The sequence below is a fragment of the Diuraphis noxia genome, unplaced genomic scaffold, assembly GCF_037042655.1.
Source record: "Diuraphis noxia isolate RWA-SAM2 unplaced genomic scaffold, SU_Dnox_SAM2 contig0001, whole genome shotgun sequence".
NCBI lineage: Eukaryota > Metazoa > Arthropoda > Insecta > Hemiptera > Aphididae > Diuraphis > Diuraphis noxia.
In genome coordinates, this window is record NW_028301711.1 from 106,892,196 (window position 1) to 106,909,342 (window position 17,147).

The following is a 17,147-nucleotide window of genomic DNA, read 5'->3' on the forward strand; positions in this document are numbered from 1 at the left end:
TATAATTTGTTTAGCCCAGGTCGATCATCAAAAATGCTATGATATTGGTCCAGTAGACTTATGAGCTTTGATCGTTCCTTATCCGGTACTTCGTGGAAATTTACTATGCACTCGGACCATGGTTTTGTGAGTGAATCGGTAACTGGTTGTGTATGATCGACACAGTCCAGTGGGTGAGACGGGACGGGTGTAGGTGTCGAGACTTGCTTTACGAAAGAAATGTCAGATATGCAGTGTTCCATTGCCGTGGGCATGAGTCGATCTAGTTCCTGATGTACGATGATCTGGGTTATCTGGGTAGAGTTAATATCTCCGATCTCTGGTCGAAATGGTGAAACTATGTTCCATTTCGGGAACTCGACCTGGTGGGTTACATAATTCAAAATGACACCGTACTGGGTAAGCCAGTCATCACCGAGAATCATTTCAGTGGACAGATGGGGAATAACCAGAAAAATCCCCGGAGCTTCATGTCCGAACACACTTAGTGGTACGTACACTTGCCGGGTGATCTTCTTACTTCGGTCTTGGATGGCGGTGGAAATAGTGACCCCCGTTACGGGCAGCGTAGACAGTTTCGATGCGGTGTTAGTTTGACTCTTCAGAGTCGCGAAAAATTGTTCGGAGACCGCAGATATGGATGCACCAGAATCCAACAGTGCGGACGTACTTATTCCGAAAATGTCGACGTGAAGCTCAGGGCGTTTCACAGTGCGTTCAGGGAAATCAGTGGGAGACGAAAATGGTTGGTTGCAGGCAGATGGGTTTTGGCTCTCGTCACGTGCTGCAATCACTGGCGAGAAGCTTCCTCGTTTCCCGACACATTTAATTGGTGGACGGGCGGGGCGGCTGTAGCCGCAGGCTGATTCCTCGGTGGTTGCCCTCGATTGTACCCTCCACGATATCCTTGTCGGTTGTCCTGTGCCCTCCGTTCGTTTTGTTGATTGGGTTGAATATTGTTGTGATGTGGTCGGTGATCATCCTGACGTGGCTCGCAGAACGATGTGGACTCTTCGAATTCAGTCAAAACAGCTAACAATTCGTTTGTATCACGTGGTCCACGTCCTCGCAGGGCCATACTAAGGGGAATCGGATAGTGTTGTATTATTGTCGAAACCAAATCAATTGGGTCGATGGGTGGTGACAGATACTTTGCCCCGGCAATCCATTGCATGGCGTGCGTTGCGAGACCATCATATCTCGTGTATTGAAATGGCCGAAACACCTCGTTACGAGTCTTGCGTTGAGTCGCAGCGGACCAAAATCGTTGACGGAATAATATGCGGAAATCATCGTAGGTCGGAGGGGTGGGGATGAGTGAATCGTACCACAGACGAGCATCTCCACTAAGTCTACGTTGTGCAGAAATTAATTGTTGGTCTGCTGACATTGGAACATTCTCAAAATATACATCTAGCTGGCGGATAAAACGTTCTGGATGGATGGAACGGGTTTGTCCTGAGAATTCCGACACAGCATCGTTGAGGCGTTCTTGGGACCCAAAAAATGACGAATGACACTGACCTGTGGTATTCAACATTGTATAATTACCCACGGGATTCATTGTGGATGATGTAGGTATGGTGTTCCCCTTAAATGATTGAAAACCTTGGGACATATCTGGCTGTGCTGGGGTGTAAGTTGGGAACCCAGCTGTCGCATTGGCGGGTGGTGTTGGATTTGGTTGTTTGACAAAACGGTTCAAATCACTCCGGATTGTCCGAACATCGTCCTCCAGCGAGGTTATACGGTTGGTGTTGTGTCCGATAGTTTCGTTCAGTTTAACCGTTTGATGTTCAGAACGAGCCATGTCATCTTCTAATTTTGTGGTTCGTGTATCAATTGACTGCCACCTCTCCAAACATTCATCCCACCGCGTAGTCATATCCTCCCTCATGGCCTGGATTCCGGCTTCATTTGACCGTTGACTTGCCAGTAACTGCTTAAACATATTCTGAATGGTTTGATCGGAGGTGTTCGGATTGGATGTGGACTGACTAGAGCTCATCGTTGCGGTCCCAGTGGATCCAGTGACACTAGACGTTGTGACGACAGGAGGCATGTTGGATCCGGGTTGGGTTAAAATTTCTGGTTGGAGAATTTGATCGATTAATCGGATTGGTGGCTTGGTGTTTCTTTTCCCGGCACTGTCCATCCACGAACAGATCAATCGATATAGATGCTACGACTGATGAGATTCCAAAAAAACAGAAAACCCACAACGAGACGTTCGAAACGTAACAGAAAACGGTCAACAAATTATATTGAAGACAAAAAAAACAATATTAATACGACTGCCGAAGAGTGAGAAAAATAAATAAATAAGTATCTAGTTGTCTTACGACAAAAGATTAATCAAGAAAAAAAACAATATGTAAAACGAGAATGAGTATCCTAGGACAAATATGTCGATAGCAAAATGAGTAATTAAATAAATCTATCAATAAAAATGATCACCGGTAACGCCGGGACGACACATGAACAACACACTAGTTTGTTTGGTAATAAAATTTTGAAAATCACCGTGGCGTGGGATATATTATAATATATGGGCACAATCAAATGAATAGTATAATAAAAAATAATTAATAAAAAGTACGAAAATAACTCGAATCATACACGAATAATGATTAACAAATAATTATTGTAATCATACAGTACTAGGAGAATACAAAAATAATTATTCATTTTGAACAACAACAATCAGAATCGTTGGTACGGAATCATACGAAAACGCGACAATCGTCGAGACTGAATCAACAACTCCGTAACCATTAATGAAATAAAATGGATATAGTGTTAGGCACCACACCAAGTAATCATATTACGCTCCTACTAAGTAGGCACAAATACTCCTGACGACCCCCCATACGTGCCCGGGACGTACAAACGACGGCACCGGTGTGCGACAACCTACATTGTGGGTGACGATAAACACCGCGGGCTACAACGTATGGCAAACTTATAACTAACCGTCGGTGTGTGTACGGGCCTAACATGAATCATTAATTTTTTTTTGGTCAGTCTACCACCCGAGTTTCGACTACGTATAAAATACAAAAAACAAAAAAAAAATCATCGTTGCAAAAATAAAACATTAATAACACTAAATTGCACGCGCGTGGATCTATACGTGGACGGAAAAATCGTCGTCAGACAGTATACCAGGCGAACAAAACAAAATCTCGACTGATGGGCTATATGAGCATGATCAGGAATAAACTAAATAAATATGCAATACGATAATAATGATAATGTACGTAGAACGTTGATACTATCAGAATTTACTAAACAAAATAATATGGGGAACGATCGCACAGCTGTGGTGGAACGATACGCACCCAAAAATAGCACATTAATATTATACAGATAGCCAGCGGCGCGGCGGTAGACCGATAAAAATAAAGTGCTACTGGTCATGTAAATGAACCAGGTAAAATGGGATGAGATATATATATATATACATACAGGCACACACGCCGACGTGTACAGATAAGCAATTAACATTACGACCTATCTCCGCCGATCAACTTGCACCATGAATCATGATGACGGGACACCTCCGGTCGATGGTGAACACCTGGATCGCAGTTTCGCGGCCTCAGTGACAGTGTAGTCCAAAAATGACGAAACCTGTCCTGATGGCGACGCACACACGCAATACTCTCCGTTCCCAGCATCGGCAGTCAGTACTCATCATGGCAACAATACCAATATTACACAGGAGCATTTCTGGAAAATACGCAGACAACAGTTTGCTCTGTATAGGGACCTACCACCTATGATTCACCGGGCCGGTACCTACACTAAACCAAGCATAACCGTTTGGTGGTTCGAGCTTCAGCCATCACCTTCGCAAACACACTATGCGATCTCAAATGGATCAATTTATACTTTTTTTTTCTTTATACATATATTTTTTCCCTGTATTTACACACGGATTATTATAATTTATATTGTATTAAAACAACCATATTGTATGTAATTGTTTCCACGGATACTGGTTTCGGCGTTATCGCACAACGACGTCGCGGCAATGTCGCACAGCGCGCGTAAGTGGCCCGTGCCTTCGGCCTTTGACCGGTCGGCGTCATCGCGACCTTACGTAACATTCATTTTTACAGGTCATCGCCGTTTACGTGATTAAACAAAAACATACCGAAATAAAATAATTATTCGGATACCCACAATACCGTAAAATATATTAATCAAATGCCGGTCACGTTACTGTATACAATGTACCCAATATAAATATGAACAATTTCTTTTTCTTTTGTTTTTTTTTTTTTTTTTATTTAACAATAGGTCCTGTCACGGTCGCCATCTGTGACTGCTCGATTATATTTGTCATGTTTTCGAGAGTCATGTGGCCGCCTCGAGAACGTTCACGGTCGCCAACCACGGACCGAGACCCGAGGGCCGGAGTGCCGTGGATTTTATTTTTTAATATATATAAGAACGGGAATAGGTACATTTGAACCAGTAATAGGAAAGGTGACCGACGGTGAAATAATAACACCTCAATTTGGGGAAAAATATATATATTTATATTTTTCAAATTTAGTATTTAAGTTGGTGCCGAGAAAGCCGAAGGCATAAAACTCGGTCAAAATAAAATATAAAACTAATAATACATTTTAAAAAATGAGATATGAACACCACTCAACACACGGCTCCGACGGAGCGGCTCACCGGCGGGAGAACAACAATAATATATCATAATACATAAGTATAATAACAACAATATAATAGCATAGCAATAAATAATAATAACCTAACAGTACCGGCCACGGTGAGAATAATAACAAAAGATGTACCAAAATACGTACCAGTAACCAGGGTGTGTCCTGTACCGCCCTTCGGCGCACCAGCAAAACGCGTGCTACTCGCTCATGGTACCGGGAGCTGAGACGGGAGAAAAGGTAGTGGTGGCTTTTGCTGGTGTCGGTCAGTACTTTGCGATCTTAGGTGGCACGGAAAAACGACAGGTGAGGGAGGGGGTCACATATACGTTACTGCTAACATGAGTGGCCGGTACTCTGAGCCGTGGGTACTAGGAGGGGAGCGTGTGTGCGACTGCCGGTAAAGTGGTGAAGTATTGGATCGGCGGAGACTGAGGCGCGCGGGATAGTATGCCTTATCTATTTCGCGGTCGCATGCCGCGCGCATCACGGTACCTGCTAGTACAATTATGAATTATAATAATGTTAGTTTGCGTTGGACGTCACAGTATTTTCAATTTAGTAGAATAATATTATTATGAATAACAGAATAAAGCATGGCTGCATATTATTTTTTTTCGAGTAACAAGAATGACACCCGAGTATAATACAAAATTCTATTCATGAAGTCTAGATTATTTATTTTTTTATTATCAATTATTCCGCGGTAATTTAGAACACTGGGGAGGGGGTGGTACTGTAGGTTTATGGAACGGTAGGTGTGTTACACGTGGGCGAGTTTTTGGCAGAATTTTTATCTAGGCACCCGTAAGTTTCTGCCATGCCTAACCTGGGGATGGTGGCACTTGTTCTCTAGACACCGTGACTTGCCCGGAGAAAGATATCGTCCGACGGTCGAGGATCGAACCCGGTCCGGCTGAGCCACAACCGAGACCGCTCGGTCACATCGTCCCCCTCTAGATTATAAATATGTAACTTATTTTGCATATTTGACATTTTTAAGCATATAAAGGCATAATTTAATGATTATTTCTAGATTATTTTATTTTATTTTTATTTAATATACTGGATATTATACTCTTTGAACATATGAACACATTATGCATATATAGAGTTACACATCAAATGTACCATTTATGATATATGACGAAAATTTTAATAGCTAGACAATAAATTATAAGCATAGAAGATACGAAGAGCAACATTGGCATTAGATATCATACGTGTAACAGGTTCATTTTTAAGGTAATTAGTGGAGGCGAAAGGAAAATAAAATGGAGCAACAGATCAGGAAAGACATTGAGGAACTCTAAAACAAATTAAGGAAAGCGGAGAGTCAATGTTACCTTGTATCAAACTATTCAGGAACATAATGCCGAGATTTGTCTACCCTAAGCCAGCGAAACTATGCCTTGTTGAGATAATAAAATAATATTTTAAAAATTGTATCGTGTATAGAAAATGCTAATATAAACAATCATTGATTTTTTCGAAAGCAGATTTTTAGTAAAAATTCCTTTTTTCCTTAATTTTCTTTTGTTTATCTGTTTTTGAAAACTAGTGAGAAATTTTAGACACTGTTGAAGAAAATCTAAGCATTTTTAATGTCCTAAAAGGTTTCCGAGTCCTTAGATTTTATTAGTAATATATGAGATATATGCAACATATATTTTTACAAAATGATATAATAAATAATAATATACAAAACATTTTATTTTAGGCTGCCATTATTAGTTACCGGGCTAAAAAATGTGTTTTATCTTGGAATTAGAAAAAAATACTGTTTAAGTTGTAAGAACCATTAATGAACCTAGTAATGAACCATCCCTTCACAATTGATCAAGAAAGTGGCCAACGACAAGTTGATCATCGAGAATAAAGGCATTCATAATAGTTGAAAGATTTAAAGATAGTGAAGAAATGTACGGGTTACCGGGTTAAGGTAAACTCATAAACTAGTAGCAGACGGTGACAGTAGTGTTTATCAAAACATTTTAGAATTAATGCCTTATAAAAATATAACTGTAAAAAGTTGAGTGCAGAAACCACCTGCTTAGGAATTTGTATGATAAATTAAAGAACATTTCAACAAAAAAATCAGCTGGTAAATTAAAACATAGAAAACTACTTAATTCTAATATATTACGTATCAGAAAACTTATTGTTTATGTAATTAGTTATAGAAAATCAAACGGTCATTCAATCAATGATTAAAGGAATGATATTATGAATTATATTTATCATGTATTTGGTAACCATGTGGCATGTGCAGTATTTTTGTGATAAAAAAAGTAATTTGTGTGAATTTTATACATTATAGTAGATAGGTTATATTCATTTTGGCGCACTTGGATCTTTTTTTACAGTCAAAAAACAACTTAAATTTAGCTTATTTTAACATTTTAACATCAAAAATACATCACTTTTTTTGTATACAATTTTTATGAATTTACATCAAAATTTTATGTTTTTTTTTTATATAAATTTACATACATTTTTGTTTACACGAAATTACATAAAGTTTCCATTGACAAATTTAAATAATAAATAAATTGCAAACAAACACAAATTTTTGAAAATTAAATTGTATATAGATAACACTAACATAAACATATGGTGAAAATTTCAAGTATTTGCAGTCATTAGTTTTTGAATCACAACCATATAAATAATCGATTTGGTCGAAAACTGATTTTGCGTAAAAATTCCCGTTTTTCTGTCATTTTTTTTTTGTTTTTCTAAATTTTTTTTGAAAACTGTTAGAAAATGTTTACTTTTGACAAAACTGATAAAATAGGTAATTATTATACTACCATGTTTAACATTAGATACTTACATTAGATACCAACAGTATAATATATTTAAAAATCAAACTCTTATAGGTTATAGGCAGGTATAAAGAAATAAGCTTTTGCCAAAAATCAAAATACATAAATGAATATTATAGGTACTGAAGTAGTATGTGGGCACGTTGAGGACACTTATTTTTTTATCAACATTAAAAATCATATAAAAACCATAAAAAACATGAACATTAAAAAAAAACCGACCTTATATTTTTATGTTAAAAATTACAAAAAATATAAACTATTTTTAAATGAATCTAAATTTATATTTTACCTATTAAACAATACAAAAAACATTATACATACAGTCAGGCACGGATTGGGCGGGTGGGACGCCTGGAGTTTTCCCGGTGGGCCGGCAACTATGTCGTACTTTCTTTTTTAGAATAAGAGATATTAATAATAATAATTATTATAAATTTAAGCCATGTGTAGACTGCTAGACTGTATGATTATCATATTTTAATATTTTATTGTTTATTCGTTGACTGATTTGAATTTTATCAGTTGTAACATGTAAGCACTGTTACAGTGTTGAATCCATGACTATGGATAATACCATCTATCAATACCACCAATCGCAGTTTAAACATAGACCTTATACGGTATTACGGTAATATTAGACCGTAAAGTTAAAAATGTTGGACTATAATAGATTATGTGAAATATTCCGAAAGATAACACGATAACGTCATATCTTCATGATCATATAATTATACTATACTAAATACTTGTCAATTGTCATGAGTCTTATAATATACTTTTTATATTAACAGTCAACATTATTTTGTATTTCGTAATCGTTAATATTTATTTTTATTTTAAATATGAGTGATTCAAAACATTTTTTGAAGCATAAAGGAGGTGCTGAAAAAGCACGAGCCAAAAACAAAAAACTTCTTTTAGAATCTAGTGCAAAATGTCCTAAATTAACTGATATGTTTAACATAAAAAAAACTGAAATAACAGATACAATTAGTAAAACTGGTAAGTCTATAATACTAGTCTATATTAAAAATTAAATTTATTAATCCTTATTAATTTAGTGTTGTTTCTAACTAAACAAATTCTATTTGCTTGAACTTATTTAAATTATTTACCCTGGTTATGAAATGCCATGTTAAATATTGCCTAAAATTCATATTACATGACTTGGTAATTGATATAAAACAAGACTTATGCTTTTATTTCAATAAATGGCTAACTTTTAAGAATTAAATACTTCAATTAATTTATAGTTATTAATACATTTATTCAATGCATTTTTAAATATTTTAAATACTTATCTAATAATTAAAAGGTAATGAATTTATATTTTTGTTGCATTATATAATTTAATATTTTTATCATAATATAGGTAACATTTTTGTTATTTTTCATCAAATTATTATCATTTTTATTTGAAAAGCAAACACAATATTATTTCCTCAAATTTATAAATCAAATGATTTATGTGATTTACCTAGATACATACCTAATTAATGAAACATTATTTTATTTTTATATTATTTTATTTTGTTGCTAAATGCAAATGTGAATATTAATTATGCTTTGGCTTTGTTGTTTATATTATTTTATAGATAGCTTGGTGCTAGTTGAAACAAAAAGTGGTATTGATATTGTCTAAACAGAAAGTAGTGAGATTTTTTCAGTTGAAAAAAATACCAACATATTTTTCTTTTCAAAACCAAAGAGCTGTAACTTAGATTTGTTTTTTGAATATCATCCAACAGCCCTATGAAGAACTACCATTTAAACCAAAAAAAGCTTATTATCGTCCTGACAATACTCAACGACAGTGGCTATCGTATAATTCAATTAAAAAAAGCATTGTATTGTTCAGTTTGTTTAGTGTTTTGCCCTCATTCGAATGCTTTTACTGAAGGTATGGTCACATGATCACATACATATCAAAGAATAGAGGAACATGAGAATAGTAAAGATCACACTGATGCTGCTGAAGCATATTTTTTAAATTCAACTAAAAAAAATATTGATTTTCTTTTATTTTCAAAACAAAAATCTCTAAGAAAAGAACAAATTAAACAAAACAGATAAATATTAGAACGTATCATTGATATTATAAAACTTATCGGAAAAAGGGGTCTAAGTTATAGAGGAAATCAATGTGAATCAGCATATATGTTGGATAGTCTATCAACTGATCATGGAAATTTTTTAGATATTCTTCTGTTACTAGGTAAATATGATATTCATTTGAATGACCATTTGAAAACCATTATAGAAAAGAGTAAAAAAGCGCATGAATCAGGAAGTAAGGGAAGAGGAGGACTCATTACATTTATTTCTAAGAACGGACTGAATGTCATAATTGGTTCCATTAGCTGCATTATTAAAAACAAAATATCTGATGCGGTTCGTGAAGCAGGAATGTACTCAGTAGAAATTGATACTACTCTGGATATATCTGTTATGGACCAATATGTTGACAAAAACTGTGTTAAAGTAAATGAAAAATGAATTGCACTTGTAGAATGTTCAAATTCATCTGGCCATGGTATGTTTGAAATGCTTCAAACTGTGTTAAAAAATAACAATCTGAATTTAGAAATGTGCATTGGTAATGCAACAGACGGTGCAGCCAACATGCAGGGTATCTACAATGACTTTACAACTTGGTTAGAAAAGTTCTCTCCAGGGCAAGTGCATGTTTGGTGCTATGCACATATATTAAATTTAGCCATTACTGATGTAACAAAGTTTTCATTAGAAGCAGCATCTTTATTTACTCTTCTAAATAATGCAGCTGTATTCTTTAAAGAGTCACATAAGAGAATGTCTCTCTGGAAAAATGTTGTAGGTGAGAAAGAACAGCGAAGATTACAGAAAGCTGGAGACACTAGATGGTGGGCTAAGGAAAGTGCTCTTAATAATATTTTTGGATCACCCATTGATGGTTTTAATAGTGCTATGTATGTTTGTGTTGTCAGTGCATTGTATAAAATAGAAACATCTGATAAATTCAGTTCAGACATTAGGCTAAAATCAAAATGTTTAAGAACTGAATTCTTGAAGTATTCTACTGTATTAACTGCATTTATCTACCAAAGAATATTTGAAATAACAGGGCCAATTTCCAAATATTTACAAACAAGCGGTATTGATTTAATAAAATCTCAAGAACTTGTAAATGACGCATTAAAACGTCTAATAATTATACAAAGAGATTGTAATGGCATACAATTGGTAGCAAACAAATTTGTGAAGTGGGCGTCAACAGAGTTGGAAAATAAATTAGACGAGGTAGATATTGATGATTTGATTGTTGAAGACCATTTACCTGAAATTAGAAGTAGGAAAAGAAAATTACTACCTGGTGAGGTATCACACGATCAACCAATTGTAAATGCTTATCAAAGATTTACTGTGGAAGTACACAATGTAATTTTAGATAAAATTGTGTGCAAAATTAAAGAAAGATTTACTGGCAATGAAATGTTATATAGTGACTTATCTTGCCTATCTCCTATCAACTTTGTTGATATAACAGTTAACGGTTTACCATCTACAGCATTAAATGAACTATATAAAAAGCTTGTAATATTTGATAATCGTTTTAACGCCACTGCATTAAAAAGTGAACTGTTAAAATTTGCAAAACATTGGAACAGCCTTAAAAAAACATTACCAGAATTTTACTTAGAAAACAAAAATACAAACATAACATTTGAAAATAACGGATCTAGTGATGAAGTTGAAGAATGTGACACCCAAAATGCAATTAAAACAAGTTGTAGGTTTTGCATGAATTGTACTATATGCTGTCTTCATGTTTTAGTCAAGTATAATATGTATAGCAGTGCTTATAGTAATTTAGGATTGGCATACAAATATCTTTTAACACTGCCATCAACTCAGGTACCTACATATATATTTTATAAATTATTTAAATACACACTATAAATATTAATTCATAACATTTGCGTTTTTCGTAGGTAGCATGTGAGCGAACATTTTCGACTTTGAAATTTATTAAAAACAGATTAAGGAGCAAACTATCGGAATCCAAACTAGAGGCTTTTATGTTAATGTCTGTCGAAAAAGAAGTACTTTATAATATAGACTCAGATGACATAATCAATAAAGTAGCTAGTACCTCTAAAATATTAACTAAAGAATTAATGTATTAATTAGTTATAAATATATTTGTGTAACTAAATTTGAGTATATTTTTTTTCAAAAAGGGCCGGCATAGGTACAGGTTTCCCGGTCTGAATTTTTATCCCAATCCGTCCCTGCATACAGTTATAATAATGATAACAGTAATTCTTCTTCATAAATTGAAGACCCCGGTGCAATAACCATATACGTCCACATTTTTTCAAAAATCATGTTTTGATATAGAAATAATCAGAAAAAAATTCTCTATCGATCGGTGCAAAAACCGAATACGTCCAACGAATAGTATTGAAATAAAATGATAAAATTGATTTTTAAATTTCTGTTGGGTGCAATAACCAGATACGTCCGGACGTAACTGGTTATTGCTACCAACACTTCTATTCAAATTTTGCTATTCTATCCATTGCAATAACCAGTTATAAAGACTTAGTTTTTTTGATGTAGTATAAAAATAAAAATATATTTTAATGAAATAAAATTAATTTATTATAATATTAATATACTTTATTTTTATCCTATGATTTAGTTTTTGGTGATTAATAAGTATTGTAGTAATGGTACCACTGTTTTTAATCAATATTAATCTTGTTATTCTATCAACAAAATAAATCAGAATATTCTTATTATTAATAAATAATAATAATTTATTACTAATTAATATTTTTCAAATAATTAAGTACTTACAACCTTTTATCCTAAAATTTTAATTATTACTTATGATTATATTTTATTTTTCTAAACAAAATGAGTGATAGTTCTTTAAGTGTATTCGATGACACGGATTCCGATCCAGATTTTATTATCGATGGAATGAGGACTGATTCCAGTTTATCAGTGTCTGATTTTGATGAGGAAATCTATAGAAAACTAATTGAAAATGATCAAAAGGCTAATGACAATAATAATTCAAATACATGCACATTTTCAAATATTAATAAACAATTTACCTCTTATAATATATTAGCTTATGACAGTGATGATAATAATAACAATAATTATCATTCTAATGGTTTTGAACAAAACCATAATATTCCATCTACTTCTTTATGTGTAATAGAACCATCTAGCACTGATGAAGGAGATAATAATATAGTTGATAGTGAAAGAAAAGGTAAGAAGAGGCGGTGAAGACTAAGTCTATGGAATAGGAATAATATCGTAAAATTTATAAATATAATATAATAACCTAAATAATCCTTCTGTTCCTTCGTATGTTTTTCCATTTATAATCAAATTATCCTCTTTAAAGTTTACTACATCTTTACCAATCATATATTGTTTTTTTGGAGTATTGTAATATATTCCAAAAACTGAATCATTTATTCTCGGTAAATATTTGGATGTATTAGGACCTAATACTATGGTGTTTTTTTTTGACTTGAAGACATATGTTTTCTAATTGGTGATCTAATTCCCAAAGGCGATTTAATTGACGTTTTTCATCTTTAGTTAACTGTAATATTTCTGGTCGTTTATATGGAACCAACAATTTTTTGAATATTTTCATCGGTTTTAATATTTAATTCTTTAGATTCATTTACAGCATTTACAATATTTTTTAATTCATTTGTTACTGGTCCAAAAGATTTTTCCTACTCTTCTTCAGCATACATGTTTCTTAAAGCTGCATTTTTATACTCCTTCTTTAGTTTAATTTCAAGTTCAATTATTCTGTCTGCTTCCTTAATTGACACTTTTTTCATTACAGAACCTCCTTTTTTTATATCTTTTTCCTTTGTTTTTTTAAAAAATATTCCTCATATCTTTGATATCCATTTAATATGAAAAAAATTTAATAAAACAAAAATATGTTCCAAAAACAGCCAACATCTAAATATTTGTGTTTAACAAACGTACATGTTCAACAAACGTATGTTTCAACAAACGAACTTGTTCAAAAAACGTGTGTTCAATGGTCAAATTAGCGTTTACGTTCAATGTCTAAATTTATGATGTTAAATTTATTATAAATATCTTTATAATTAGCTTCTAACTTAATTGATATAAACCCAAACTTATTTTTCCAACATTTAAAACATAAAGATCTAAATTTATCAAAAGTTAAAAAATTGATTATCTTATCTTTCCTAAAGACTAATCTTAAGATTATCTTAAAGACTCCTCAAATATAACTAAAAAATTGCAGTTTTGTCTGATTGATCTTGCATCTAATAAGGTATAATTTTGGCCTATATAAATACATGAAATATTTTTAGATCTAGATCTTATAAAATATTCTTTCATTCTATCTTGTTTATCTAAAATATAATCATCAAAAACAACTAAACTATTTGATTTACATTCATTAACAGATATTATATCTTCATAAGTAATATTTACTTCAACACTATCCAAGCCAGTAAATACTTCTTTCATTTTTTCATAGACATGCTGTTCTATGTTTTTCGTAAAAATATAAAGATTATCAAAAGGAACCCAATAATTAATAATAATATTAAACAATATGTTCGGGCCAGATATCACCAGGGCGCGCCAAGTCTATTAGACTACAGCTTTTACGGCGCATGCGTCGTACTTATCACTACGTCCACAGTCTGCGTCGCGCACGTGTGTATGATTATGATGTCCCCGTAGCCACGCTTTTATTTTTCGTGTTCGCCGTTGTTGTTTTTTTTAATTTTATGTCGGACTTAATGGCCATTGCGGGCGACACAATTATACGTGTGCGCGTCTTGTTGCTGATTCCGCATATTATTAATTATCGTTAAACGTGCCTTTATAACATTGTGCGTGTGCCCGTGCGGAACCACGTACGTGGATCGTTCTTTAAGTCGCTCTTTTTCACACACCGTTCCCTCCTGTCATTTTACGTTGTTAATTATTTTACACGTTCGGCAGTGAGAGCGTGTTGGTCTTCATATTTTACTATGTTTATAATTGTATGACCACCACCGGTGTTCTTGTTGTTTGCGGATGTGACAGTGATGAACAAGTCGTCTTTGGGACAAATACCTCGGTCCGGAACAGTTGCAGTAGCCGCCGTCGACGACCAGGTCAGAACGTATCATACCCATATTAACATTGTTTGATTTTGTTAACACGATGATTGTTATCAACGCCGTGCGTATTGATTGTTTGTATTTTTTTTTCATTATCAATCGCCTTCGTGATTGTTCTTATTATTTGTATTAAACTAAGTTGAACTAACATAGCATTAAGCCGTTCTCATGTACCTATTGGTGATATATTGTTATGTAAAATTCATTATAATTTATACAGTCCACTTAAAACAAAACTATTTTGTTGTTTAATCATATTTATAGTACTCTAGTCCTTATTATAAAAAAAAACCCGGTCGAGATATAACCGTATTCATATGAATTGGCTATCGCGATCAAACACAATAAGTTAGTTTTCCCTGATCCAGAAGAACCTAGGTATAATTAAACATCTCATAGGTGTTGGAAAAATTGATTTTGATGTATTATCTTTATCTTTATCTAAATGAAACACTTTAATTTAATAATTATCCATTTAATATTGAAAAATTAATATAAGTTTATAAAAATTATTTCCTATTAAATTTTTCTCTTACTAAATATAATAGAGACCAAATATAATGTCTGATGCAATACTTTTAAAAGTACGTTTAAATAAACAGGGTTACAAATATAAATATATTAAATTATTAGAATTGGAAATGAACAAAAAGTATGAAGTAACTGCTTTTGAAATTATTAACACTAATGGACAGGATGTATCTGTTGTGTTGGATAATAAATATAAAATCTTTTTACCAAATAGATATTTAAGAATTATCTCTAACAATCTATATGAAATGAATGATTTTCAGTGGAATACATTTTACATTTATTACAGATGTGTAAAAATGTTTGATAATGGAGCTATATACCATCCATTTAGAGTTTGAAGCTGATATTCCAAATACTGTTGTAGATAATTTACAAAAAGAATTAAATACAGAATATTTTACATACAAATATATACAATTATCTGATCTAAATATCAATGAAAATAATAGAATAACATCATTTAAAAAAATAACTACAAAATATGGAGAAAGAGTTTCTGTTTTGTTAGATAATAAACATATACTTTTATTACCTTACAGAATTATTAACACTATCTCTAAACAAGATAAAGACAGATATAATGATGAAATGTATATCATAATATGATATTATATATTATATAAAGTTAAAAAAGTTCTTGATAATGGAAAAATTGGAAAATCAATCCATTTGATAGAATTTGAATATCTTACTCACAAATTTTTGTCAAATAAATGAAATTAATTAAAATCATAAAGGGATCTATCTATCTAGAACATGACATACATAATGAAAGTCAAAATATGTCTATTGAACTTTATGCTTTCTCGTTTGCCAGTTCTAATAATTTAATTAAAATTGAAAAGGGTTGCCAAATTACAATTAACAATAACATAATTTATATCAATATACTAAAGAGCAACTAAATAAATTAATCAGTCCCTTAGTTATATATTTTCTTGATTAAAAGTTTAAAATTGAATCCCCGTGTTACTATAATCTAGTTGAAAACTTAAAAAAATATCTGGGTTTTAAAGATATAAATTTTATAAAGACAAGTAACAAAAGAATGATTTACTATCCTACTTCAGATGAAAAATATATAAATATAGAGAAACAATGTGAATTTAAATTAGGTCGAAATGGTCAAATCCCGTTAAGTACAATATTTATAGGTGTATATTCATTAAGTGAAATTGAAAATGCATTTAATTCATTCGGAGCTAAATTTGTGGCTGATTTTCCTAAAATAAGTCTTGAATTAATTGAAGGTTTTATAAATATTACAGCCTCAATTGGCCTATGTTTTGATGAATATTTATCAAATCGTTTAGGTTTTGATTACATTAGAGACTTTAAAAAACAGATGATTCCTATAAATAAAACATGGCCTAAAGGGAATGGAACAGAATTTGGCATTGAGTATACAGCACCAGACATGGCTTACACAGTAATAGGATTAAAAACTCCAACATTTTACACACAAAGTTTCTTAAAAGATATAAATGGGATTATTGAAACAAAAGATATCAAAACTGTAATAGAAAAGAAAAATTACAGTATTGATCAATTAAATAAATTACTACCATCTAATATAAAAATCCAACAAACAAATAACTATATAACAATTACATCTATGGATTATTATTTATTGGATGAAAATCTAAGGCTTAGTTAGGATTTGATGATACATATGTCTATAATCATATTGCGTCGGATAGTATACTTGGTCAATATTTTATAAATAAACTTTTGTAAATACATTGTGACATAATTGAAAAATCTATTTCTAACCATAAAATTGAACAATATCTACATAGAGATGATGATATCTTATCTGTAATCAAATGTGATGTTGAAGGACAATGTATAGCTAATGCTATTAAATATATTCCTCTAAATGTAATAGATTTTAAATATATTAAATTATTTATCTCTGATCA

The 17,147-nt window shown here is 32.3% G+C and overlaps 1 protein-coding gene across 1 annotated transcript in view; it reads right to left on the bottom strand.

The window, feature by feature from the left end:
* LOC149063221 (polycystin family receptor for egg jelly-like) overlaps nucleotides 1-17,147 on the bottom strand; it is a 222,862-nt gene that overhangs the window by 198,755 nt on the left and 6,960 nt on the right. The window lies entirely within an intron of this gene.